General features: G+C 37.6%; 1 protein-coding gene across 18 annotated transcripts in view; it reads right to left on the bottom strand.

Annotated features, from left to right (window-relative positions):
• LINGO2 (leucine rich repeat and Ig domain containing 2) overlaps positions 1-26,073 on the bottom strand; it is a 485,467-nt gene that overhangs the window by 113,959 nt on the left and 345,435 nt on the right. For 3 of the 18 annotated variants that reach the window (XR_012052789.1, XR_012052788.1, XR_012052797.1), the window contains one exon: positions 1-26,073. This exon is cut by the window's right edge. The exons of 14 other annotated variants lie outside the window; for them this stretch is intronic. The gene's annotated coding sequence lies outside the window, so the exon portion shown is untranslated. One more of the 18 variants, XR_012052802.1, reaches the window with a different exon arrangement.

The raw sequence follows: 26,073 nt of genomic DNA on the forward strand, positions 1-26,073 counted from the left end.
TTTTTCTTTTTACACCTCTACTTTATACAAATTTGCCAGTCAGAGGAAGAGCACAAGGATTGACTTGTTCTGACACTTTCTATTGTGGCATCTCTCCCAACTTTTTCTTATGCCCCAGATGCTACATCTTTACACAATGACAGTGAAGAAAAACCACAACATGATTTTCACATTTCAACTAATTTGAAATGTGAACGTGGCGTAGTTACTTTCCCTTTGAAAGCACGTGCCTCATTTGACAACATTTTTTTTGTCAATGCAATGACAAAGATGCCTATTCCAAAAGCAGTTGGTAGATGACACAGAAATAAAGAATCACAGAGTTACAGAATCACAGAATCACAGAATCACAGAATAATGAGATTGGAAGAGACCTCTAAGATCATCAAGTCCAACCTATGCCCTAACACCACAACTAGACTATAGCACCAAGTGCCAAGTCCAGTCTTTTTTAAAATATATCCAGAGATGGTTGTTCCACCACCTCCCTAGGAAGACAATTCCAGTATTTTATTATTCCTTCAGTGAAAATTTTTTTCCTAATATCCAACCTAAACCTTTCCTGATGTAGCTTGTGACCGTGTCCTCTTGTTCTGCCAGGTGCTGCCCGGTGGAAAGGATTTACCCCCACCTGTCGACAGCCTCCCTTCAGGAAGCTGTAGAGAGCAATAAGGTCACCTCTAAGCCTCCTCTTCTCCAGGCTGAACAACCCCAACTCCCTCAAACATTCCTCATAGGGCTTGTGTTCCAAGCCCCTCACCAGCCTCGTTGCCCTCCTCTGGATGCGCTCAAGCATCTCAATGTCCTTCCTGAACTGAGGGGCCCAGAACTGGACACAGTACTCAAGATGTGGTCTGACCAGTGCTTTGTACAGAGAAAGAATGACCTCCCTGCTCCTGCTGGTCACACAATTCCTAATGCAGGCCAGGATGCCATTGGCCTTCTTGGCCACTGAGGCACATTGCTGGCTCATATCCAACTAGCTGTCGACCAGCACCCCCAGGTCCCTTTCTGCCTGGACACTGTCCAGACATACTGTCCCCAACCTGTAATGCTGTAGGGGATTTTTGTGTCCAAAATGTAGAACTTGGCACTTAGACTTATTAAACTTCATGCTGTTGGACTCTGCCCATCCATCCAATCAATCCAAATCTCTTTGCAGAGCCCTCCTTCCTTCCAACAGATCAACACAAGCTCCCAGCTTAGAATTGTCTGCAAATTTACTAATGAAGGATTCAATGCCCTCATCCACATCATCTAGAAAAATATTAAATAGAACTGGTCCCAGCACAGATCCCTGAGGGACACCACTGCTGGCCAGCCCCCAGCTGGATGCAGCAGTGTTCACCACCACTCTCTGGGCCCAGCCATCCAGCCAGTTCCTAGCCCAGCGAAGGGTGCTCCCATCCCAGCCATGGGCTTCAGCTTCTCCAGGAGTGTGCTGTGGGAGACAGTATCAAAGGCCTTGCTAAAGTCTAAACAGACAACATCCACAGTCTTTCCTGCATCCACCAGATGAGTCACCTGGTCATAGGAGACCAGGCTGGTCAGACATGACCTACTCTTTGTAAACCCATGCTGACTGGGTCTGATATCCTGGCCATCTTGTAAGTGCTGTGTGATAGCACTAAGTATGAACTGTTCCATTATCTTACCTGGTACTCAGGTCAGGCTAACTGGCCTGTAATTACCAGGATCCTCCTTACTACCTTTTTTGTAAATGGGTGCCACATTGGCCAGTTTCCAATTGTCTGGGACCTCACAGTGAGCCATGACTCCTGATAAATGATGGAGAGCGGCTTCACAAGCTCATCTGCCAGCTCCCTCATCACATTAGGGTGGATCCCATCTGGTCCCATTGATTTATAAATATCCAAGTGTCCCAGTAGTTCTCTAACTGCCTCCTCTTGGATAACAAGAGGACCATTCTGCTCCCTGTAACCACCTATCAACCCCTGAGGACAGTTGTCTTGAGGACAAGCTGCCTTACCACTAAAGACTGAGGCAAAGAAGGCATTAAGCATTTCCGCCTTTTCCTCATCTTTCGTTACTAGGCTGCCTGCCTCATCCAATAAGGAACCGAGGTTGGTTATACCCTTCCTTTTACCATTCATATATTTGTAAAAACTTTTCTTCTTATTTTTAACAGAAGTTTCCAAGTTAAGTTCAAACTGAGCTTTGGCCTCCCTAATTTTTTTCCTACATGCCCTAGCAGCTCCCTTAAATACTTCCTGAGAAATCAGTCCCTCCTTAAAGAGATGATAATTTTTTTTTTTTTATTTCTAAGTTCCTTCAAAACCTCATTGCTCATCCAGACTGGACGTTTGCCTCATTGACGCATCTTTTGGCACACAGGGACAGTCTACTTTTGTGCCCTCAAGATCTCTGCTTTGAAGCACACCCATCTCTCCTGGACTCCTTTGTTTTCAAGGGCTCTTTCCCAAGGAACTCTCTGAATAAGTCTCCTAAATAGGCCAAAGTCTGCCCTCCAGGAGTCCAGTGTAGAGATCTTATTGATATTCCTCCTTATTTCACCAATTATCGAGAATTCTTTAATTTCATGATCACTGTGACCCAAGCAGCCTCCAACCTCCACATCACCCACCAGTCCACCTCTATTTGTGAACAACGACTCTAACATAGTCCCTCCACTGGTGGGCTTGCCCACCAGTTGTGACACAAAAAATATCCTCCACACTCTAGAAACTTTCTAGATTGCTGTTTTTCTGCTGTATTAAGTTCCCAGAAGATGTCTAGTAGGTTGAAGTCACCTACAAGAACAAGGGCTGATGATCCTGAAACATTGTTCAGTTGTTTATAGAATAAGTTGGCCACCTCTTCATCCTGGTTGGGTGGACGATAGCAGACTCCCAGTAGGATTTCAGCCTTGTTGGCCTTCCCCTTAATTTTTACCCATAGGGACTAAACTTCATCATCATTAGTTTCAATACCTGTGACATCCAAAGCCTCCCTAATATAAAGGGCCACCCCTCCACCTCTTCTCCCTTTCCTGTCTCTTCTGAAGAGCTTGTAGCTATCCAGTGCAGTGCTCCAACTATGTGAGTCATCCCACCACATTTCTGTGATGGTGACTACATCATAGCTCTTCTGCTGCATCATGGCCTCCAGCTCTTCCTGTTTGTTACCCATGCTGTGTGCATTGGTATACATGCAACTCAGTTGGGCTACTGATTTCTCCCCTAACACAGTTTTACCATCTTTTGGTCTGCTTCCAGACAGCCCAGCTGCATCCCCTTCCCCCTTCAGACCTAGTTTAAAGCCCTCTCAATAAAGTCTGCTAGTTCATGAGCTAAAAACCTCCTACCCTTAACAGAGAGATGTATCCCATCTGATTTCAGTAAAGCAGGTGCCATAAAGGTTGCTCCATGATCAAAGAATCCAAAATTTTGCCGATGACACCAACCCTCGAGCCATTTGTTAATGATGTGAGTTCTCCTATTCCTTTCATCATTTTTCTCTGCCACCAAAGGGACTGAACAAAACACTACCTGTACACCTGTCCTATCAACCACTTGACCCAGTACCCTAAACTCCCTCTTAATTGCTTTGACACTCCTCTTATCAATTTCATCACTGCCAGCCTGGAGTATCAGCAGTGGGTAATAATCAGAGGACCGAATCAGCCTAGAAAGTCCTGCAGTGATGTTTTGCACCTGGGCCCCAGGGAGGCAGCAGACCTCTCTTTCAGATGGGTCTGGTCTACATACGGAGCCCTCCGTCCCCCTCAGAAGGGAATCACCCACTACAATTACCCTTCTTTTTTTCTTGATGTTAGAGGTGGTAATCCATTTTTTAGATGAGTCATAATTGAGAGGCTCACTGGGCAGATAATTTTCTTCTATATTATCTGTCTGGCTCTCTAGATCCAGGACCTCATACCTATTCTGAAGTGGCTAGGGGATGGGAGGCAGGAGGGATTTTTGTTATTAACTCCTGGAGCGGGGACCCATTTCCACTCCCCCTCATCTACCAGGTGCCCCTCTATTGCCTGAGAGAGATACTCTGAATCCTGGTGGGTCTCCCTTAAAGATGTAAGGGCTAAACTCCACCAGTCTATTTCCCTTTCACTATCCCTGATACTCCTTAATCTTTCAACTTCCTCCCAAAGCTCAGCCGCCAGCAAGAAGAGGTCATTCACTTGTTCACACCGTAGGCAGGCCTTCTCCACCACACCCCCTGATACCACTCATAAGCTCAAACACTCCAGGCATTAATGGGTCTGTACAGACACATCCTTTTTGGAGGGCTCCACTTGGTCACATACACCTGTACCAACCACAGATTTTGACCAGGTTAAAACCATTGCTTAGGAGAAAGCCCAAGATCAAGCAAACAATGAAAACACCTTGCAAGAACCTGCGGCCCTGCCTGTGCAAACTGCTGCTCAAACTGCTGTGACCCTGTTTGCCTGCTCCTGTTCGCCGCACTCCGGGTCACCGTGCTCCCCAGAGGCCTTTTATAATGAGTCACTCAGGAACAAAGAAGCTCCACCCCCTGCTCCTGAATGGCTGAGCTAAATGAGAAAATTACAGACATAATTTTGAAAAATATGGAAACCCAACACATGCAATGCAGATGACACTTCAGGAAATTGCTTCATATTGAACAAAATTCATTCAAGGAAGATGCCTACCAACCCATTCTTTCACAAGGATATAGGTGTTAAGGTTTGGCTCCAAGTGAAAGTTTAGATGCCACAATGTACTTACTGTAAAAGGGAGAAAGTACAGCTGATGCTTCTCCTAGGTTGGATTAGTCCCACAGGCTTTAAAGACTTAATAAATGCAGCTGCAGTTTCCATAATTCTGAATCACATAGGCTTAGCTTAAAAGCTAAAGATTTTGTGACTGCCTGTTCTTCCTATTCTGCAAAATGAATGTTACAGACTCTATACATACATATTTTTTCCTATCAAATAAAAAACCCAATCCAGTATGACTTCAGTAGCAAGAACAACAAACAGAAATGAAATATCCTGAAAACCCAAATCCTCTAACATCTCTGTTTTCTAGCAAGAGTGACTTGGCCTGCTCCCCTACCAGTACCATATTGTGCTTATCTATTTTGAAAGAGAGAGAGTCAAGAATCAAATAAGTGGCTGGGCTGTTAAAGTCTTAAAATCTGCTGCCTGGGTCTCGTTCCTGTCAGTAAAACCAAGTGATCCTATGGGTCTGTTAATTTGTTGGTAACTTTAGTAAGCTTTCTGTGTAGGGAACAAAATGTAGAAATGTACTCTGAAATCCATATCGACAAATCTGTTAATTAAATGTCAGTCAAAAGACCTGTTCAGCATGACTCTGTTTCGAAGCCTATCAATGTTTCTAGAGTTGAGCTCTGAAATAAAGCACATTAAGGTACAATAAGACCCACACAATATCGCTTTCATTACATTTTTCATACAGAATCTAATTTTCATAAGAAATTTAATTTTCTATTTTCCAGCAACTGAAACCAGTGGGAGATTTTCCTGAATATGCCTAAGGAAGAAGAATACTATTCTTAGTGAACTCATTAATCTTTCTCTCTATCAGTATTTAGTCATACAATATCTGGCAGCAAAAAGTCAAAAAGTCTATGTACAAGATATGGGGTTTTTACATGAATCAAGGACCTGATGTTCAGGAATGAGTAACTGAAAAAATAAGGACATTAATGACAGATGTGCCTCTGCTTAAATATCCTTAAAAAAGATTCCTAACACTGTGCATTTAAAAGGTTATCAAGAGCTGTAGGACAAAAAACCCCTATAATATAGTGCATTTAAATGCATTTGGACTGCTAAGGAGGTGTGATTGGGAAATATGTTAGAATGACCACTTACTCTAGGATGTCATCCTGGGAGACAATTAGAGGTTTTGGAAGAAAGGAAAAAAAAATTAAATCGCAATCCTGTTTTCAATTTATGAAATTGAAGTTCATGTAAGAAAATTAGTGTAACTAAATTTAGTAGTAAAGAGAAAATATCAAAATCACTGCTTGTAAAGAAAGCCAAACTATGCAAGTTTACCTCACACAGCAGTGTGAGTTCATACAGCATTCTGAAGATAGCCTTACAACTTTACATACCTTTGTCATGTATGATCTTCTTCCTTATCACATTTCTACTTTGATTTCAAACACTACTTACAGGGAATCATTAGTAAAAAAGTAAAATGTAGCTAGAGTGGCACAGAACAAATATAGACAAGGTGTGTTCTAGTCAAGGATTAAAATTTAGCTACAAAACAAACGCAATAGATAACTTTTGAAATTAACATGTCAACTTAACAACAAATTATAAGATTTCAGTATGACTATTGCTACTATACATTGGAGTACAATATACAATAGTAGCATATGATATTCAGGAAACCCAGTTAAAGGGAACTATCCTTGAATCAAAACAATTAAAGTGAAAGAGTGAAGAAAAAGTCTTAAATTGTGCAAGGGTCTTCACTGTCATGTCCCATTTATTTCCAGGAATATATAAAAAATGTAACTGTGATATCACCCTAGAATTTTGGGTTTCTTTCACAGGCAGTGCATTTGAAAATTATGCTTACGAACTTGAAATTCTATATAACTCTATAGTGTAGACACAAAAGGAACTCAACCAAAAATATAGCCAGACAAATACATACCAAAACTTCTGCAAATTTAGCAAAAAAGAAACATAATCTGGGTTTCATATTGTGATCGTCACCATGAGTGTTATACCTGACAGAAGACACACAGAACTTCAGTTTCTCTTTGAAAAGTATGCATAGATTTTTTTCTTGATTCACTTCCTCTACAGAAGGAAAGCTGAATAACTTTTTAAATGACTAAAACTTCCACATACTTCTCAATTGATTCCACTACTATAGTTCACTTTTCAAGACTTACACCCAAATGCTGCAAATTTCTGCAAAACTACCTAGTTATCCAAAATAATTTTGGAAGAACATAATTATTTCTCTTGCAGAAAATAGGAGCAATAAATGAATATTATTCCATAACTTGCATCTTACTGAATCCTGCAGAATTTCGTAACCAGAAAATAGGAAAACTCAGTCATATAAAATTATTACACAGTAATAACCATGATAACAAGTACTTAGAAATATAGTGAGTATGGAGTGAATATGTGTGCATGTTTTTTACCTTTGCTATGTAATTAGGATTTACAGAATCATTGAAAAATCTAGGAAGCCTTACATATGTCTAACATGAACCACACCTGGAAAAACTCCTAGATACCATTCAGAATGTTCATGTGCATCTGAGAGAACTTCATTTATATTATACTAATAAAAAAATACACCTGAATAGCAATCATTATCTTGATGGATGGTCTATGGATAAAGTTAAAGAACACTGAAAATTAGTGGGAAAACTAATTAATTATGCTAATAGGTGGCACTTCCCAAAGATTACTTATGTAAGTAAGTAACAAATGGGTCTCCCTCTCCCTTCTGCCACAAATGTTATTGTATTTCATTAAAGGGAATTCTATCTGATTTATTTCATTAAAGGGAAAACGTTTTGATTTTCTGGGGCTGATCTGGCTCTCTGCTCTTCAGAAATCCTTGTAATGCCTGAGTGCAAGAAAAAGGCAAAAATTAGTGCAATAGAAAAGTTTCTGGCTCCTCCCCAGTACACCATCCAGCACTTACTGCCATGAAAAGTCCTGTACATACTACAGCAAATACACAGTTCAGAAGGCATCATATACAGAATGTACAGGTTGAACACAGGAATGTCAACATCATTTCAGAATAAGTTATGATCTCCCTAGTAGTTAAAGTAAAAATCTACAGTTTGTTTCTGACAGTTTAGTAATTACATATTTAATTCATAGACTATGTTTATTAACAGCCTTTAATTCTGAATCCTACTACACATTGATATAGCTCTTACTCAAGGTATTTAAAAAGTGATTAAGGAGCTTAGCAATAAAGTCTTATTCTTCAGTTTAGGTGAGTTTATACTTGAAAGGGCAAAATCCACACTATACCTTGCTAAGTATCTTAGCCTAAATGCTGATAATTTACTGGTTCACACAAGCCTGTTCTGGGATTAAGCAATTTTTTTTCCATCTTATTTTCTCCCCTCCTCATCCTACTGAGGAGGAGAGTAAAGGAGTGGCTAGGTGGGCAGCTTTATCCAGCCACATTGTAGCTTATATTTCCTTCTCTGTGTATCTGCTTGGCATCATTCACTGTCTTAAGCTTATGCAGCTCAAATCTTGGCATGGACAAAAAATGGAGTAACCAGCAAAAATCAGTACATCCATCCACGTGGCACTGCCGTGTAACCCTAAATCCCATCACTAGTGCCAGATTCAGATGCCTCAAGCATCTTCACGGATAGGGACTCTACAACTTCCCAGGGAAATACATTCTAATCGCCTGACCGCTTTGACAGTGAAAAAACTCTTTTCTAATTTGGATCTCCCCTGTTACAGCAAATGGCTTAGAGCCATTTCCTCTTGTCCTATCACTGCAGGCATAGCAGAACAGTCTGACTCTTAGGGTCAGAGGGTGAATTGGGTCACCCTCAAGCCTCCCCTTCTGCAAACTAAACAACCCTAGCTGCCTCAGCCATTTCTCATAAGATATGTTTTCTAGTCCTTTCATGAACCTTGTTGCTTTCCACTGTTGTATTGGATTTGCATGACCTGGTTTTGGTGGGGGCTGGAGGGCATAGAAGAGGTTTCTGTGAGAAGCTGATGGAAGCTTACATAATGTCTGGAGAGCCAATTCCTGATGGCTCTGAAGACGGATGTCCTGCTGGCCAAGGCTGGGCCAATTAAAGATGATGGTAAGATCTCTGTGATAACAGATTTAAGAAGAAATCAAAGGTTGTGGCCATTTTTAATTTGGGTGAAAGAAGAGTGGAATGAGAACATGTGAGAGGAATGACTATGTAGACCCCAAGATCAGTGGAGAAGGAGGGCTGTAGGTGGTCCAGGCACTGGAGCTGAGATTCCTTTGCAGGCCATGAGGCAGCCTATGGTGAAGCAGCTGTGCTCCTGCAGCCAATGGAGGTCCATGGGAATGCAGAAATCCACCCTCAGCCTGTGGAGGAGCCCCATGCTGGAGTAGGTGGATGCCTGGGGGAGGCTGTGATCCAATGGGAGACCTGTGTAGAGAGGGGCCCTGCTCCCAGGCTGGAACAGCCTGTCCTTGGAGAAATGCACCCCATGGAAGAGTGATGTACACCAATGCAGTTTGAGGGGGACTGGTGACCATGGGAGGAATTCATGTGCAGCAGGTCACATGCAGATGGAGATGGAGCTACATGTGATGCAGCTCCATCTCATGAGCACCATGAGATGGAGCTGTATCAGAGAAGTTCATGGAGAACTGTCTCCCATGGGACTGACCCCAGGGTGCAGCAGGAGAATGACTCCTCTCCCTGAGCAGTGGGAGCAGCCTCATAACCTGACCATAACCCTCATTCCCTGTCTCCTTGCACCACCAGGGTAAGAAGTAAGAGCTGGAAGGCAGGATGGGTGAGGGGGAGGTGTTTTTAAGAGCTCATTTTACATCTCATTATCCTGGTCTGATTTTTTTAATAAAAAATTCAGTCCATATCTCTAAGTTGAGCCTGTTTTACCCATGATGATATTTGATGAGTGATCTCTCTCCTGGTCTTTAATTTCAACCCAGGAACTCTGTGTTAAATTTTCTCTCCTCTGTCCAGCTGCAGAAGGGAGTGACTGAGCGGCTTTGGTGGGCACCTGTCATCTGGTCAGGGCCAGCTTATGACAACTCGACATGCTTCAGCACTTCAACATCCTCTTTATAGTGAACCCAGAAATGCAGAAAAATGGAAGCTGGAATAGACTGCTATCCATTTAGAACTCTCTTACTAGGACTGATACCTATCACTCTGAAATAAGTGCAAACACAAAGCCAACCTACACACTTTTATGAATGTAGTTAAATAAATATAAATCACTCTTGAAATAAGTGGTGAATGATGTGAATTATATCTAAATAAAACTCAGGAATTCACCTCAAATATGTCTTTTCTCCAGTTGTACAGAAAATTTTTCAAAATTTTAGTTTAGAAGTTGTATTTGAAATTTGCTGAAAGCACTTTCAAAATCTCGAGTTAGCTTAGAAATTATCTAGTGGGTTATATAAAACATAACATTTGCATAGATTCAGTAAGTTGTTTCTATAACCGGAAAAATGAATTTTAAATTATAAATGCAATCTTAAGCATATCAAACATGAGCAGTTAGTAATCTTAAAACCCTAAATATTCAGCTACTTTCAACTGTTATCTTATTGGAAAATAATTTATTAAACTTTTAAACAATTTTTTTAGCTTTTATTCCTGGTATTTAAAATTCCCTGATTAACAAGTAAAAAACTCTCAATTTTTTGTTCTCATTTTTCAAATTACCTATCGCAGTCAAAATTCTTTTGCTTTTTCTCTTCCTCTCAGAGTTCACAGTTCATGAATAAATGATGCTTCAGTCACCATGAAGACTAAATGCTTCTAATCTCTTTTTCTTATGAGTGATAAGTGAGGGAAGGTTCAATATGTATCCGCTTTGATTAGAATTTAAAAGAATTCTTATTTTGATGGAGACTGTCACAAGGTCTCTGATCCTCTGATGAGTCTTGAGTTGAGTGTCAAGTAAGAAAGATCAAGTGATTTTAAAATGAGATCAGTAAAAGAGTTTTAGATATCAATGACCTTTTGTGGAAGGCACTAGGTTGAAGGGAGGTCAAAAGACAAAGGTCTATGGACTCTCAACTCTTCTGCATATTATCTGGGTAAAGCAGGGAAGGAAAATGGATATTCCACACCCTCTTAAGTATTCTAAGATGACCAGAGATAGTCAAGACTTCTTGATCCCTAGTCAAGCTGATGACCTGCAGGACTTCCACTCTATAAAATCTAGATATGCTGCATTGCCTCATTCACTGACAAAGGCATTCACAGATTGCACATCTTGATATGCGTTGCTAACCTCCGGTACAAACTCATCCTTCCACTTCCTATATCTGTTACCCAATAAAGTTGGGCCATGTCACAGGGATACTTCTCCAGCCCCATGGTGAAGAAATGCTATCACCAGTTTTGCACATATCCTGTGCTTGATATGACAAGGCCATACTCTTGTGCCCCGCAAAAATCCTGTCTCAATTTTTAACTACTCTCCCAGATTCTATAATTTCTGTGACAAGTTCAGCTTTCTATGAACAACAATCACAAAAGATCAGTTCAGACAGTAGCCCAGTTGTTTGCCTTGTGACCACAGCAGCTGGATATAAAAGCCTCCAGCCTCTGTACATGAAGCAACCAGGCTCAGCCTGACACAATGACAAGGTGCTATCTGCTCCAAAGAGTTGGTCAGCCTTTTCTGAGGACATTTACGTCACTTCAGTGTGCTCTGAGCTGACATCTCTCAGGACTAACTATCCCTTGACCTCTTGGCTATGAAACCAGAGCAGTTGATGTCTCTCCTCCCTCTGTCATTATTTTCTAGATTTACCAGCTGATATGTCTAGTTGACGCAAATCCAATGCTCATTGTTAATCAGTACATTTACCCCAGACTTGATATTTTCTTGTGGGACAAAGAGAATTCTCAGAGCACTACACACTGTCTGGCCCTGCCTCAACAAGTAACCAAATTGCCAGAATTTGCTTATGAGCCAACTCACTGGCTATCCTTAGGTTTAAAGATTAAATTAATACTTGGTTAGAAAACAGCAAATACAGATGCAAATGAGCAACAGTCCAGCAAAAACCTGCAAGTATCTGTTGGAATTTGGAATTCCAAGCCTTTTTTATAATTTGAGCCCAGTAAGAGCCACATTAGTAGAGATATTATGTCTGAAAAAAATACCTTGCTTCTGAATTTAGACACAGATCTACTAGTACAATATACATGCAGGAAAGAATTATGCCTCAGGGAGTAATTTGCAAAATCAATTCTTCTTTCAATGTTAGTTAAATTGAGAGGATTGATTTCAGATATGAAGCTTGCTAAGAGTTCATTTGCTTATTTTTCCTTCACAAAAAGTGCTATATATGGCTACCTAATTTCAGTCACAGTCATGTGAATTACAGCATGGAGACACAAAAGCATACTTGTTATCCAGCACATGAAATCAAGCTAATTTGAAGAAATAGCCTTCAGCAGGAACTTCCCAACTTCAGTTTGTCACAAATGCAGGTGCAGAACTCTGCAGAATTCTTAGAAATGCTTTCCCATCGCTTTTACTTACTGAAGTGTTCTGAAATTTTTCTATCTCAAATTTACAGAAGTTATTTGCTTTCATTGTTATGAAGTGTCCTGTACATATATATTCATATTTAGAAATAGTTTATAGCTAGAAATTTTCCTAGAAAGGATTTTGCACTTCAAATTTAAATTATTCTTTACATTCAGGACTAATGTGTTCAGCACATATTCAGTACTAATAAAAACCCTCCTGTTTACTGTCAAAAGACAAATATGTCCTATTTGTTAAATGAGCAGGGTAAGACATAACAGTTCCAGGTATCTTGTTTTTCCTGATAAAGCACTTACGCTGGGTGATCAAATGCTAAGGTGTTTTTTTTTTTAATTTTAAATAAAAATCAGTGGAGATCATGACACCTTAATTAGCATTCTGGATTTGGTCTTCTATTTTTTCAGCCTTATATTCACTGACTATAATACTAGTTCTCAATCTTCTGAGTAAAAGTGTTGCAAAAGTAAAGCATCCAGACATAGATGGCATTTCAATGCCATAATATGCTTTTTCTTTCATTTTTCCATATCACCATAAAGATTATTTTAATTCAGACGACACAGAACATGAGAAATAAAGCCAAAAAAGAAAGCTAAGAGGCACTTCTAAATCTTAAGACATTCCTCTGGTCACAAAGAAAGCAGACATACTTTCTTATGTATGTCATATCTAGATATAATAAGAACAAAACATAGTCATATCTATGAATAATCATATCTAGATATAATAGGAACAAAAATGTTTTCATAAGCAGCTGCTGAATAAATATATGTTATTCACATATTGATGAATATATGTTATTCATATATTGATCTCACATTGAGATCAGCTATTCTGCTATCTGAAAAGTCATACAGCAAAAAAAGGAGAAAAAGTTGGTGAAAATTTAGCACTTGAAGCCGTAAGTACTCTGAGCCTGAATCTGTGAAGTTAGCCTTAATGTTTTTTATTGCATATTAGATGAATATTGTGCATCAGGAGCCCAGAAGTTCAGTGAAAGTGATATAAATAAGCTTAGAGCCTATTAAAATAACATTTTTCCTCTTTCTTATTTCAGTTTTGTGACAGAACACTAAATCATATTGAACTCTTGTCAAGCATGTGGCATTCAACACTTTACTGAGCTTTACAGCAGCTATTTCTTTAATTCCTTCAAATCACCATTCAAGACTCATGGTTTGTGGAATGAAAAACACTCCATGGGGTCAAAAAAATTTCTCCATTTACTTCACCTTGTATAGATGTGATTCTGCATGGCAGTAGAAATCCTCCGTGAACATTCCACAGCAAAATGATAGCTCATTTTGAAAATTCAGTTGCCTAATGGAATAACTTCTGAAATTGGGGAAAATGTTAAAAGGAAGACTTCTTCTTCACTTTCCAGTGATACATATACAAGGAATCTCAAATTGCCGGTGTATCTGCACTTGTCTAGCTTATAAGAAAGAATTGACTGCACGTGACTACCTTACAGAAAAGATTATGCAATCTAATGATCTTTTGGAAGATTGAGTATTCTCTCTACATCTATATAAAGATACATATATCCACACATGATAGTATGTGTAACTTTTGCTATAGTTGTGCTTTTAGTCGATTTGAATTATGATTGCGTGTAATGAGATGTTTATAATACTTCTCCTCTACTACAAACAGATCTAGACCTCTGCATCTCAATCCTTTCTTAGAAGACAACTCTTCAATATGAGCAGAAAGAGAAGACACATCCACCTCCTTTTCCTCAAACACTCTTCATTGGATGTAAGACTAGAGAGAATTGTCATCAAATTGTGCAAATGAGCATGGTTCCATTTTAGTGGAAGTATAAAGATCGAAAGAGGTCAGGTTAAGCAATCTACAGTCATTCATGCAAATTAATAAAATTACTGTGTTGCAGGAATGTACAACCAACCTTTTGTTATAGCTTTAGTGAGGGATGCCACGTTTTGGAGTCCAGAAAGTTCAATAGGCTTTTAATTATGTCCCCTGATAATAAATTCTTTTACTAATCACCATTATGTCTCTTCTCCCTTGAGTTTCCCTAAATAACTTTACTTGTAAGATGCTGCAGCATACAGTTTACAAGCATAAAAGTAAAAATATAACATAGTGGAAAACCCCCAATACTTGTTTTGAAGTTGGGCCTTTTGAATTCTCAAAGTTACCACATCTCAATAGTTATATTCAGACATGTTTACAATATTGTATCCAATTATACATCATTATGTAACCTAGCAAAAAGCACAATAGGCTAACAGCAATACCTAAGGAAGAAATCGTTATTGTTCATTAATTTAAACACAATAAATTCCAGTAAAGATAGTTCAGAAAAGGTCATATAACCTTTCATAATGCAGATGTCACTGCTTATGCACAAGCAACGCAGTGACTCATAGCCATGCTGGCTGAAGTGCATCTAAAGACACAAGGACTAAACTGGAAAGCTTGCCCAACCGTGCCTAAGGATTAGTTAGATAGGAGCTGTTAACAAAAAAATTATTGTTAACAGCAAGTGGTCACAGCCAGTTTGACTTCATTGTCACAGCCAGTTTGACTTTGAGGGGAAAGGGCAGCTTGTGAAACTCAATTTTCTTACATGACAAGGCAGCCCAGCTAGACAAACAAGAGAAGCCAGTTAACATAAACCTTTTGGATTGCAGTTAAACTTCTGATGCCATCTCTTACAACAGCCTGGAAAAATTAGAGTGCTGCACAATCACCAACCATATGATGTTTTACAAAGACAATTGATGGATTCTGCATCTGTGTCAGGCAACCATTGCATGTTCAGACAGTGGAACAGGAATGGAGAGCAGCCCTGTGGAAAGGCATGTGAGGTTTCTGGTCAGTGGAAAGCTGAACATGAATCAGCAGTGTTCTGGCAGCCAGGAGGGCCACCCGTGTCCTGGGGTGCATGAGGCACAACCAGGCAAGGGAGGGGATTGTCCTGCTCTGCTCTGCACTGAGGTGGCCTCACCTCAAGTGCTGGGGGCAGGTCTGGGTACCACAATGTAAGAAAGACATTAAAATCTTAGAGGGTCAACAAAGATGGTGAAGGGCCTTGAGGGGAAGAGTGAAGAGTATGAAGAGTGGCTGAGGTAATTAAGTCTGTTCAGCCTGGAGAAGACTTGGTTTCATCATGGTCTTCAGTGTCCTCACAAGGGGAAATGGTGGGGCAGGTTTTATTATCTTCTCTATGGTGACCAGTGCTAGCACACATAGAAATGTCCTGAAGCTGTGCTGGGAGGTTTAGGCTGGATACTGGAAAAAATTTCTTCACCCAGAGGATGGTCAGACACTGGAATAGGCTCCCCAGGGAAATGGTCACAGCATGATTAAACAGCGTTAACAAAGCATTTGGACAATGGTCTCACATGGTGTGGCACAGTGTGACTCCTGTAGTTGTTCTTGTAGTTGCAGGGCTAAGAGTTGGATTTGATTATCGCTGTGGGTCCCTTCCAACTCAGGATATTTTATGCTTCTATGATTTTGTTTCTATGAAAATCAGATGGACATGATCACCAGTCTCTAATGCTTCTGTTTTAAATGGATACCCCCATGACAATTCAGGGATCAAAACATGATCACTGTTGGGTGGCAAAGTATGATCCTGTAATCTCCTTCCAGACATGACACTTCCATCTCCTACTATGGTCAGTTTCCAGTCCTTGGTGGTCCTGCTTTGGGTGGGATTTCCAAACTAATGGCTCTCCAGAACCTCTTTTTTTATTCCCAGCAGAAAAAGCTTCCCACCCAACCACCACCCCCCACCCCCCACCTCCACCCTGTTAGGCCAGGACTAACAGCAACCCTTTAGTCTTTGCTGATACTACTCCAAATAGGGGTTCTGGGTTAAGACACAGAACTATTTTTGTTAACACAGGTAGATCTTAAAACCTTCCACAAGAATCAGTGTAAGCTTTAACTGTAAGTATGGGGTCTGCACCCAGCAACAACAGAGAGTCGTAGAGGAAAAGAAGAAAGAAAGGAAAGCAAGCAGGTTGAAACCCAGCACAAGGTCTGCTCATTATTAAACTTAAGGACAAGCACAATCTTCCTCATTTCACTTGCAAGTGAAAGTGCAATGGTCTCCCACACATACACTCTTTCACACTCTTTTTTTCCCAACATTGTCAGACACATATATCCATTGCCATCCTTCTTTAAATTCTTTAAATTTAAATTTGATAATTTTTTAGATTTGGGGTTGGGGTGTGTGTGACTTTATCACTTAATTCCTGGTTAATACAACCCCATTTGATGAAAAAAGGAGTTGCTGAATTAGCAAGCGACAACAATATGGTTCTTCATCCATAATAAAAATCCAGTTTTACCAACAACTGGCTTTAAGCAACTCCATAACAAATTATTTGCGCTTGTACACTCATGTTCCTGTTTTATTTTCCATCAAATTAGACTCTTAATTTATGAATATTATAATGCCTGTGTGTAACTCACTGTGATCTTGGACTTTAGCCTATGTGCTTGCTGCTTTCAATTCTAGCGATCAGTACCTAGATGCCCTGTGTATTAGCACTGCTGATCTAATTTTCCCAAATTGGTTTCAGTTTTCACTTTTTCTGAGTGTACAGGTGGTTCTTAGTCACAGGCAAAAGTCCTATATACAACCCTTTACATCCCACAGATAGAAAGCCACATCAGAAAATACAGCAAGACTGGATCTAAAATGAGATGCCATGCCTAGCCCTCCTATTTTAGGTCATTTGAAAGTTAATGGACTGGTTTATTCTGAGGTACTGCATAATTACACTGTATCAGTGATAAGATTAGAGGACTATCAACAGATGAAGTAAACTACACTGCAAGTGGCAACACAGATTCTAGTGGATATGTAATTATTATTGTTTGGACAGGATTTGAAAGATTATCAGAGAGCAGGAAGAAAAGTTTTATGATTAGAGCCAAAAGGGGATGGAACTAACAGAGAACTACTAAAATATTTGGAGGTTTTCTTGGACGATATTCTTAATTCAGAATTTTACAACCACATTCTCCATAACATTTTATGGTTTTGCCATAAGTATATTTGAATTCCTGGTATTGTTGACAATATTTCTTCTTAAACATATATCTTAAACAGAAGCTATTATAATTTTGTTTTGCAGAAGTGGAGCATACAACACGCTTCAGGTAAGGAATCTGCAGTATTTAAACACCAGAAGTTCTTATACAATCACTGCGAAGGCATTTCCTATTCAAATAGATGTTAGGATATTTTTTAAATTCCTGACATGTAATAATGTCTTTTAAGTCAGATAATCCATTTCTAGTCCATCTATGTATTTTTATATGATTAACCTAAGTGTTTCAACACATATAGAGGAATTTACCCTGCAAGAATTTTAGTTTATAACTCTACTTCATATTTAATGGCTTTTCTTAGGTTTTTTTTCAGTTCTGGATCTCAAAAAATACATTTAGAAAATTGAATGTTTGTGGGATCTGGGTGTGTTTATGTACCTTGTGTTACATTTCTCTTACACATTTTATAAAAGCAATCAGAAAACTTCCGCACTTTAAAACAGAAACAAAGAGGCTGATCTACTAATTTTTTTGTCCTTTATTTGTTTTGGTTTGGTTTTGTTTTGGTTTTGTTTCTTTTTTTTTTTTTTTGACATGTTGTTTTAATAATAAGTGCAAACAAAAGATAAGTTCCAATTTTGGAAATAGAGGACTCTCATTTTCATGGCTTTTAAGGTGAAGGCATTGTGTGATATTATCTTCTTCAGAAGCATTGATGCAAAGGAAAGAAAGATAATCTATTGATTACATTAATAAGAAAGTAAATTTTGTGTAAACTGTGAGTTGCATGGCTGTAGGTTGAGAGGAACAGGAAAATGTGGAAACCTTCATAAGGTTATAATAAAGTATTTCTGCTTATTAGCATCTATTTATCTCTTTGAAAATGCAAATAGAAAAAAAAAATAATTACTTATAATTGCCTTGAAATGACTCTTACTTCTCTGATCTCATTGTGGGAAATTATCTGCCATCCTGGCAAAGACAATTCATGGCACTTTCAAAACAATCACCACATGGCTATATGTAGATGCAAGATTGAAGGTCCATGTTGCATCTCAAATATGCATTGAATCAAGCATCGTAATCAATTGAAGAATTTTTAAAGAATGTAAATTTTTAAAGCAAAACTAGCATAGGAAAAATTTATCCAAGGCTTGTTTTTTTGTTTTTGTTTTTTTTTCCTTTTAGCATAGTGCTAATTCAAAGATGAAGTCTAGAGAACAGCCTGGGTTTTTTTTTTGTGTAATAAATGAATTTCTTCAGGCTTCAGCCTTCCATGTCTACCCATCAAAACATAGTTGTTCAATCAATATACTCAGAAATAAAAATAATTAGGAAAAAACCACAGAAATTTCATACAGACTTACTTTTTGTAGAGTTTGGTTTTGGATCTTTTTTGTCCAGACAATATACACAAACTTTTATCTAAAAGTTATCAAAACAGACCAAAACCAAACCAGCTTAATTTGTCTAAAATAATTTCTCGCATATTACAGTGAATGATCACAGCTCAGTGAAACCTGAAAAACAGCTGTGGTAGTGATAGAACAAGTATTTTCACTCTAAGGGGAGGCAATATCCCTGCTGAATGTAATTGTCATATAATACATTTTGCAAAGTGATCACTCCAAAGCAGATGAAAAACTTTTAGTCTGGAGGAAGAAGACAGGCAGCTTTCACCTAAGAAAAAATTGGGAAAATAAACTTTTCAGAAAGACAAACAAAAAGCCACTTGGGTAGAAAATAAGACATTAAAAATAAGTTAATGCATTTATAAATAAAAAAAAAATAAAGCCATTATTTGAAACAACAGGGGTGAATCAGACCATGGCTATTTTCAGTAATTCTTTATGAGATCAGCATGGCTTATTACTTCTCTCTCTTTGAGGTGGGCCACACAAAAATGCACCCTAGGTGCACAGACCACAGCAGAAGGAACTCAGTGTGGGGTATGCTTCCTTCTCTGGACAGAGCTATGATGAGACACTGCTTGGGGTCCCATGCACATGAAGAATTGTTTTCTACCTCAGCGTGCAAGGATTTAACAAAGTAAGCTCTTCATAAGCAACAAAGAAAAAAATGGTTTTTAAATTTTAGTACTACCTTCAATACTCTTCAAACAAAACTCAAGCTAAATAAATAAATAAATAAGGTCACAGTAATTTTATGCAGGGTGCATTATTTGAAAGTGACTTTAACAAATAACACTTCACACTTAATATGAATAGGCCAATTCAAGGACTTCATGATTCTACTGAGTTCTGCAGACTATTTGGAACAATAGTTTGGTGACCATTAAATTTGTCTAGTTCATCTGCACTATTATTGATTACTTTAACTTTTTCTCTTTGTGAAGGAATATCTTTCTCCCAGGGAAAAAAAAAAAAATAGGATTTGGCTTGCCCTGTGCAGGTCAAACACTTACATGTTAGTCTTCCAGGGTGCAAAATTTTCAGGAAAAATAAGGATAATTTTCTCTGTCCTATAAGAGCATACAGGATATTAGTGCACTAATCTGATAAAAAGTGATGGGCCTGTTAGAGAGTCAAAAGGCTTAACAAAGCTCATAGGGGAAAGTTGTACAAGACAGGAGATGATTTTTAGAGAAAATCATATACTCTCCTCAGAAGACATTACTCACTTTCCTGTGATTTCTTAGATAAATGGAATGCAGTGCTGAGAATTTACTTGTCTTATCTCTGTTTTCTTTTTTTTTTTTTTTAATTAGTAAATCCACTGTTTTGCTATGACTAGCATTACTATAGGCATTGATTAATTTCTCTTAAGCTTGCTTGTTCTTTAGCTGTTGCTCCTTAGAGGCTCAGCAAAATTCCTTAGGATCACATATATAGGATGATGAAATAACTTCTTGGTTTTTTTTTCTTCTTCCAGTGCTCAGTGATGCAGGAAAACTATTTTGCAAATTAAGTGTAGGAAAAATTGGACTCTTTAATATTTTTCTTTTTCTTTACTACTTGCTGTATTTCAAAGTGTTCATATGTACGAATGAACATGCAATAACATTTTCTTTTATTATAGATATCTTTGAGAGAATTATAATATTCTAAAAGGCTTAGCTATAATGATATAATGATAATAATAAAAAATAAAATTTTGGAATATAAAATATACAACTACTCTAAAATTGCAAGCCTCCTCCACAATTTTATGGTCTCTTGTTTTCTTAGGCTTTAGGCTGCTATTTTACTATTTTTCTAGAAGGAAAGATGCTAAAAATATTTGAAATAGATTTAAAAAATTTCTATGCTGATGTATCATTTAGATAGACTCAGTACTACCTGATGCTGTGACATAACTATTAATATTTTTTTATGATAGGCACAGTTCCAGAAAAATGTATAGATCTGTCTCAAAACAAGTTGATGAAATAGATCCTGCCCTAATGTTATGTCTGATTTAAATTTTTGAATTGTGCTAGATTTTGTTTATGTTCTTCTTTTCTAAAAGTGGAAGGTGTCAAATTTGCACAAGTTAAAAACCTGAAGTTCTCTCTCTCAGATAAAAACCCACATATCCTTTAAGGTGACATAATTTCTCCTTTTCACCAAATGCAACCCAGAATACACAAATGTTACCAAGCAATCCGCTGGTGCCTATTTTTATTTTCAAAAACTAGTTTGATGGCAAATAATGTAGTTCTTCAAAAATATTTTTCTGTGAAGTTTTTATAGATTTTTTTACACCATCTTAAAACTGAATCAGTTTTCATCAGTTTAAGGCAATCTTAAAATAATTTCCAACCATCAATGGAAGACTCAAATGTATTAATATTATCAAAGTAAATACTTCAATACTTGATATTAGTTATGACACCACATGTAATAAATATAAGAGAATTTGGAATATAGAAGAAATAATTTAAACAGTTTTTAGAGATTAATTTTTTGGTGAGAAATAATTTGCAAAATTCTGTATTTTTAAAGTAGAAAGTGTTGCACAAACAAACAAACAAAAAAAAGCCCTAAACCTGTCATATAGTAACAAGTTTAGCAGACTGCATAGATCATTTGCTCACTTACAGCACACCAAAAATCTTTCTAGACATTCATATATTAGGCCCACTGTTTATTTCAACTACAGCTTACTTTGTATATAAAAACAGACTTCCAAAATTTCATTTTAACCTGGGCTGCATTATTCCTTATTAAGCAATTATGTTGTCACTGATATTAATTATTGTTAACCATCACTATTGTTAAAAGTTGTTTCTATTCTAAATGTGCTGGATACTGTTTTCTACTTTTTTTGTCTATTGAGAGTTATCTATTATAAATTATTTTACTATTCCTCTAGGCATATGAAATTTTCTTTCTAATATTACATCTGTAAGAAAAAAAAGTACGCTATTAATTCTGTCATGTAGGCTTTTTCTGAGTATTTTTCATTGTTTCTTGCATCTTTGTTGAACTATGAATGTCAATAATAACCTCGTTTGAATAATATTCATAGAGAATAATATATTCTGCTGGTTATTAGATTATACATTTGACTTATCTGTGTCACACTTTAATTACAGCAATATTATCACTTTGATTATCATACAATTCTGCTAGGCAGATTACCATTATTACTGTTTTTCAGGTGAGAATCCAGGCCCAGTTTTTACAATCTTTACATTTGACAGTTGTGCTTTTTTGGGAAACCAGTGACACAGTTCCTCAGTGAAGCCAGTGGCAAAATTACAGTAGAATTCAGTGAAGCAAGGATTCCTTATTCACTTCTAAACAGCACCTGGGAGAACACTGAGGAAATATAGAGAACACAAAGATAACAATTACCTGCTCACACAATCATAAATGAGTGTTTTGTATTTTCAAAAGCTTGTAATTCAACAAGTAATTTAGTCACTTCTTAAGAATCTTGATGAGTTAAGAGACTTGCCAGTGGGGTTGAAATACATTTGAAATCCTTTTTTTTTTTAGTTTTCATCAAAGTTTTAATTTAAACCAGCATTTACTCTGTTGTTTTTTCCTCAAATGTGTCTTTAATTTCAATTAGGAATTAGTAGTTTGATGCGTATAAAAAAAAAATCACAGCACAATGTAATATCCCAAATGTCCCCCAAAAAGGTCAGAAAGAATATGATATCTTATACTAATTAGTTGTATTTTACATGGATCAATCCCTATCATACCATGATAATGAGTATTATAACAGGATAGAGAAAATAAAATACTAAGATAGAAGACTTTTTAAAAATTAGTTTTCTATCATTATGTTGCACAGGATTATAAAGGTAGTTGTAAGAACTAGTAGCATAATTCCAGCATAACACTGAAATTCTGTTTTTATAGACAGAATTTTCAAACCCATTAAACATAACGTTAAGCATATCCCAATAAGAATAGTAACAATAATCTCAAATATTACTTTTCAAAGCACAGCTCCCCATAAAGAAACCAATACACTAGAGGCAGACCAATTTACATCATCATGACAAAATGGTGCTTCCCTGGAATGATGTGCTATTAGAAAGGTCAGCTTTACAAGTTCAGAGATGTGCTACCAATTTATTTTCATACATCCTTAATAGGTTATATTTTGTCTCTCAGCTAAGGAAAGGTATTGATCCCCAAAAGGCATTTGGGTTGTTTAGTCATAACAGAGAAGCAATTTGGGACAACTTATCTAGCTTATCAGACATAAAAGACCTACATAAAGTCTAGGGACACTGAAGGTAGGAATTGTCATATAAAGCACCATTATTTCCCAGCTATGTCTGCCCCGGTTACTGCCCACTGACAGCAGTTACCAACTTCTGTGATTCTCCCAATGGAAAGTCAATTCTCTGACTCTCTTCAACAGTGGACATCAAAAGGCTGTTAGTTTTTCAAGTTACTACTATTTATTTATCTTCTGTCTAAAAAGGAATAACAGATAAAATATTGCTAGCCTGTAGATGAATTACTATGATATTCTGGGGAGTGAATGTTTTTTAAATAAGCACTGCTCCCATGAAGAGTGCATTATACATGGTTTAATTTAAAAGCTTCAAGAAATGTACTGCTCATTTACTTCTTCACAGACAGATCTGTCTCCAATCATTGCTGTTACGACAGTATGTCATAAGTCATCCTCTTCAACAGTTGCTATGTACTCACATGTTGTGTAGAAGCAAGAAAAAACTTGTTATTCTGCAGTTTAAGGCAACTAACAAATGGTTCATGCAAGAGAAATACAACTACTGCACAGCAGACAAGCTGTTGGCCTGAATTGAAATTCCTCAGAACATTGCCTAAATAGAACACCTAATCAGAAAGTGAGAATAAAATCCCTCTTTGTCCACCTAACAGATGATTACAGCAGGAATGGTCACTTGCAGTCCTATCACTTTGATTTGTGTATTGGGTTTGTATGACAAGGTTTTAGTCACAGAAAAGCTACAAGAGAAATGGCAGCAACGACAACATGAGATGAAATGATCACAGCACATCCATCAGTGCTACTGTGAGGGGAGGAAGGAGAGAATTCAAGACAGAAGTTGTGCCAAGAAAAAAAGGAGGAGAAAGGGAAAAGGGTTTTTAGATTTGGAATTATTTCTTATTACCCTACTTTGATTTGCTTAACAACAATTAAACTACTTTCAAGTCAAGTCTGTTTTGCCCGTGACAGTAACAGGTGAATGATCTCTCTCTTCCCTATCTCAGTTCATGAGATGTTTGCTATAATTTCACTTCTTTGTCCAGCTGAGAAGGGCAGTGATAGAGAGGCTTTGGTGGCCATCTGGCATCATTCCAGGGTCAGCCCACCTCAGTTTCTTAAACTCCATTTTTTGAATAGCACAATCATATTTCCCGCAGTGCTTTTGAAATCACATCTGCAGCCCCACATCTCTGTGGTTTCACAAATTCTCCTCTGTTTTTTGGTCAGTTTTTCAAATAAGCTGAAATGAAAGCACTTTTTTGGGGGGGTTCTACTGTGTGATAACCTAACATCAGCTCCTCCAAACTGTGCTTCAAGAAGTAACTTTAAAGAGCAACTTCCTCTCCTGGTCTAGCAGGATACTGATGAATTAGCAAGGAGTACTAGAACATCAAAATAGTTAGTGGTGAAATGTGGACCAAGTGAGGCCCAATATTTTCCTAATTAAAAAGCTTATGGGTGGAAGAACAAATGAATGCTGGTTTATGCCTGCTTATAGTCAGACAGGCAATTTTAATAAGATGTCCTTTAAGAAGCAGTACACCAGCTTTTATTCTGATATGAAGCCCAAAGACTGGAAAAAACCTGTACATCTGAGTGCAGCATCAAGCCATGTGCAGCTGACTCCTGAAAATGAACAGAGGAAACAGGGCATGCAGGAGCTTTGTAAAGCCCACAAAATGTGTGTCTATTGGATTTGAATAGGAGCCTACCATTTTTATGTAGCTCTGGCAAGAAGTTTTGTACTGTGTCCTCATACTAGTTCAAATATGTGCTACCCAGCTGTCTGTGCACTGATCATAAGCTCAATGTACAAAAATTAAGACTGGCATGAGTGGTGATGAAGTACAATGTTTTTTATTATATGTATTGGACATTAAGGAAGTTTGTCTTCTCTACACTGACAAAATTCCTCAATGAATAACATTGAGGTGGAAGAAGAAGAAAAATGTCCAACTGCTGCTTTGGATTCAATCATGAGAAACATTTTATCTCTCCTAGGAGTGATAGCTAAGACCATGTCTCAGATGTATTAAATAAACAAAATGAAGACTGCTTCATTCTTGCTGTTTATGTCAATTGTGATCCATTGAAACAGAAAACTCTTCAGTTGCAACTGCAGGAAGACACCAATAATAAAAAAGCACAAACAATATTATTAAAATTTTTTTTTATCCACATAATTTCTCAGGAATAATAAAAACTAAAATTTTGGCATACATATTCACATGCATGAATGGGGAGCTATTTTCTAAAGAACTACTATTTCACTTAACCACAGCTAAAATGCAGCAATAAAATTTAGTTCTCAGATTTACTGGTACATGAGTAAAAGCAAAGTAAGCAATGTAGGATTAAAAAATCAAAGAAATCAAAATAGAAATCAAAGACATGGTAGAAGCAGAAATTTAAATTAGATCAACCCTGTTGAAAATTTCTATTACCTGAATATAAAGTATGGAAGTTTTCTCTGTTTAAGCTGCATTGCTCCACAATAAGCAAACAAATCTATGAGTTTAAGTGTAAAAGGATCCACTGATGGAGACTATAAAAAAGAGAGACTACCAGTCTGATCTGTGAAGAAAATAAATAACAACCTCATTTTTAAAATATCAAGTTTTCTCTTGTATTTAAACATAAAACAATCAAAATGAAGTGAGGCTGTGACAGAGTAAAGATTAGTGAAATAAATTAAAAAATTAGAAGCCACACTCTCAAGCAGCTTGGAAAACTTGCTCTTCTCGAACTCTAAAAAGGAAAAATCTTCATTTTGCTCCCTTTCCAAACATATCACTCCAGACTGGCTCCTATCAACAGAAAGTTGTAAGTGGTCAAAAACAAAGAAAGAAACCACCATCAAAATGATTTTCAGATAGGGCAAAAGAAGGATTTGGAGAACTACAGACCAGTAACTCAACCTTATGTCATTTCTGAGAATGGGATGAAGTGCATACTCCTATGGACTCTTGTAGCTACAAATAAACAAGATGACTGGGAGAATGGATTTATGAAGGGTAAGTTGAGCCTCACTAACCCAGGTACCTTTTGCAGTGAGCTACTTGTATAGAAGCTGATGTTTTGGGTGAGTGGGTGCCTCTGGGTACCATAAATTCTTACCCCAG

Source organism: Taeniopygia guttata, chromosome Z (assembly GCF_048771995.1).
Source record: "Taeniopygia guttata chromosome Z, bTaeGut7.mat, whole genome shotgun sequence".
Lineage (NCBI taxonomy): Eukaryota > Metazoa > Chordata > Aves > Passeriformes > Estrildidae > Taeniopygia > Taeniopygia guttata.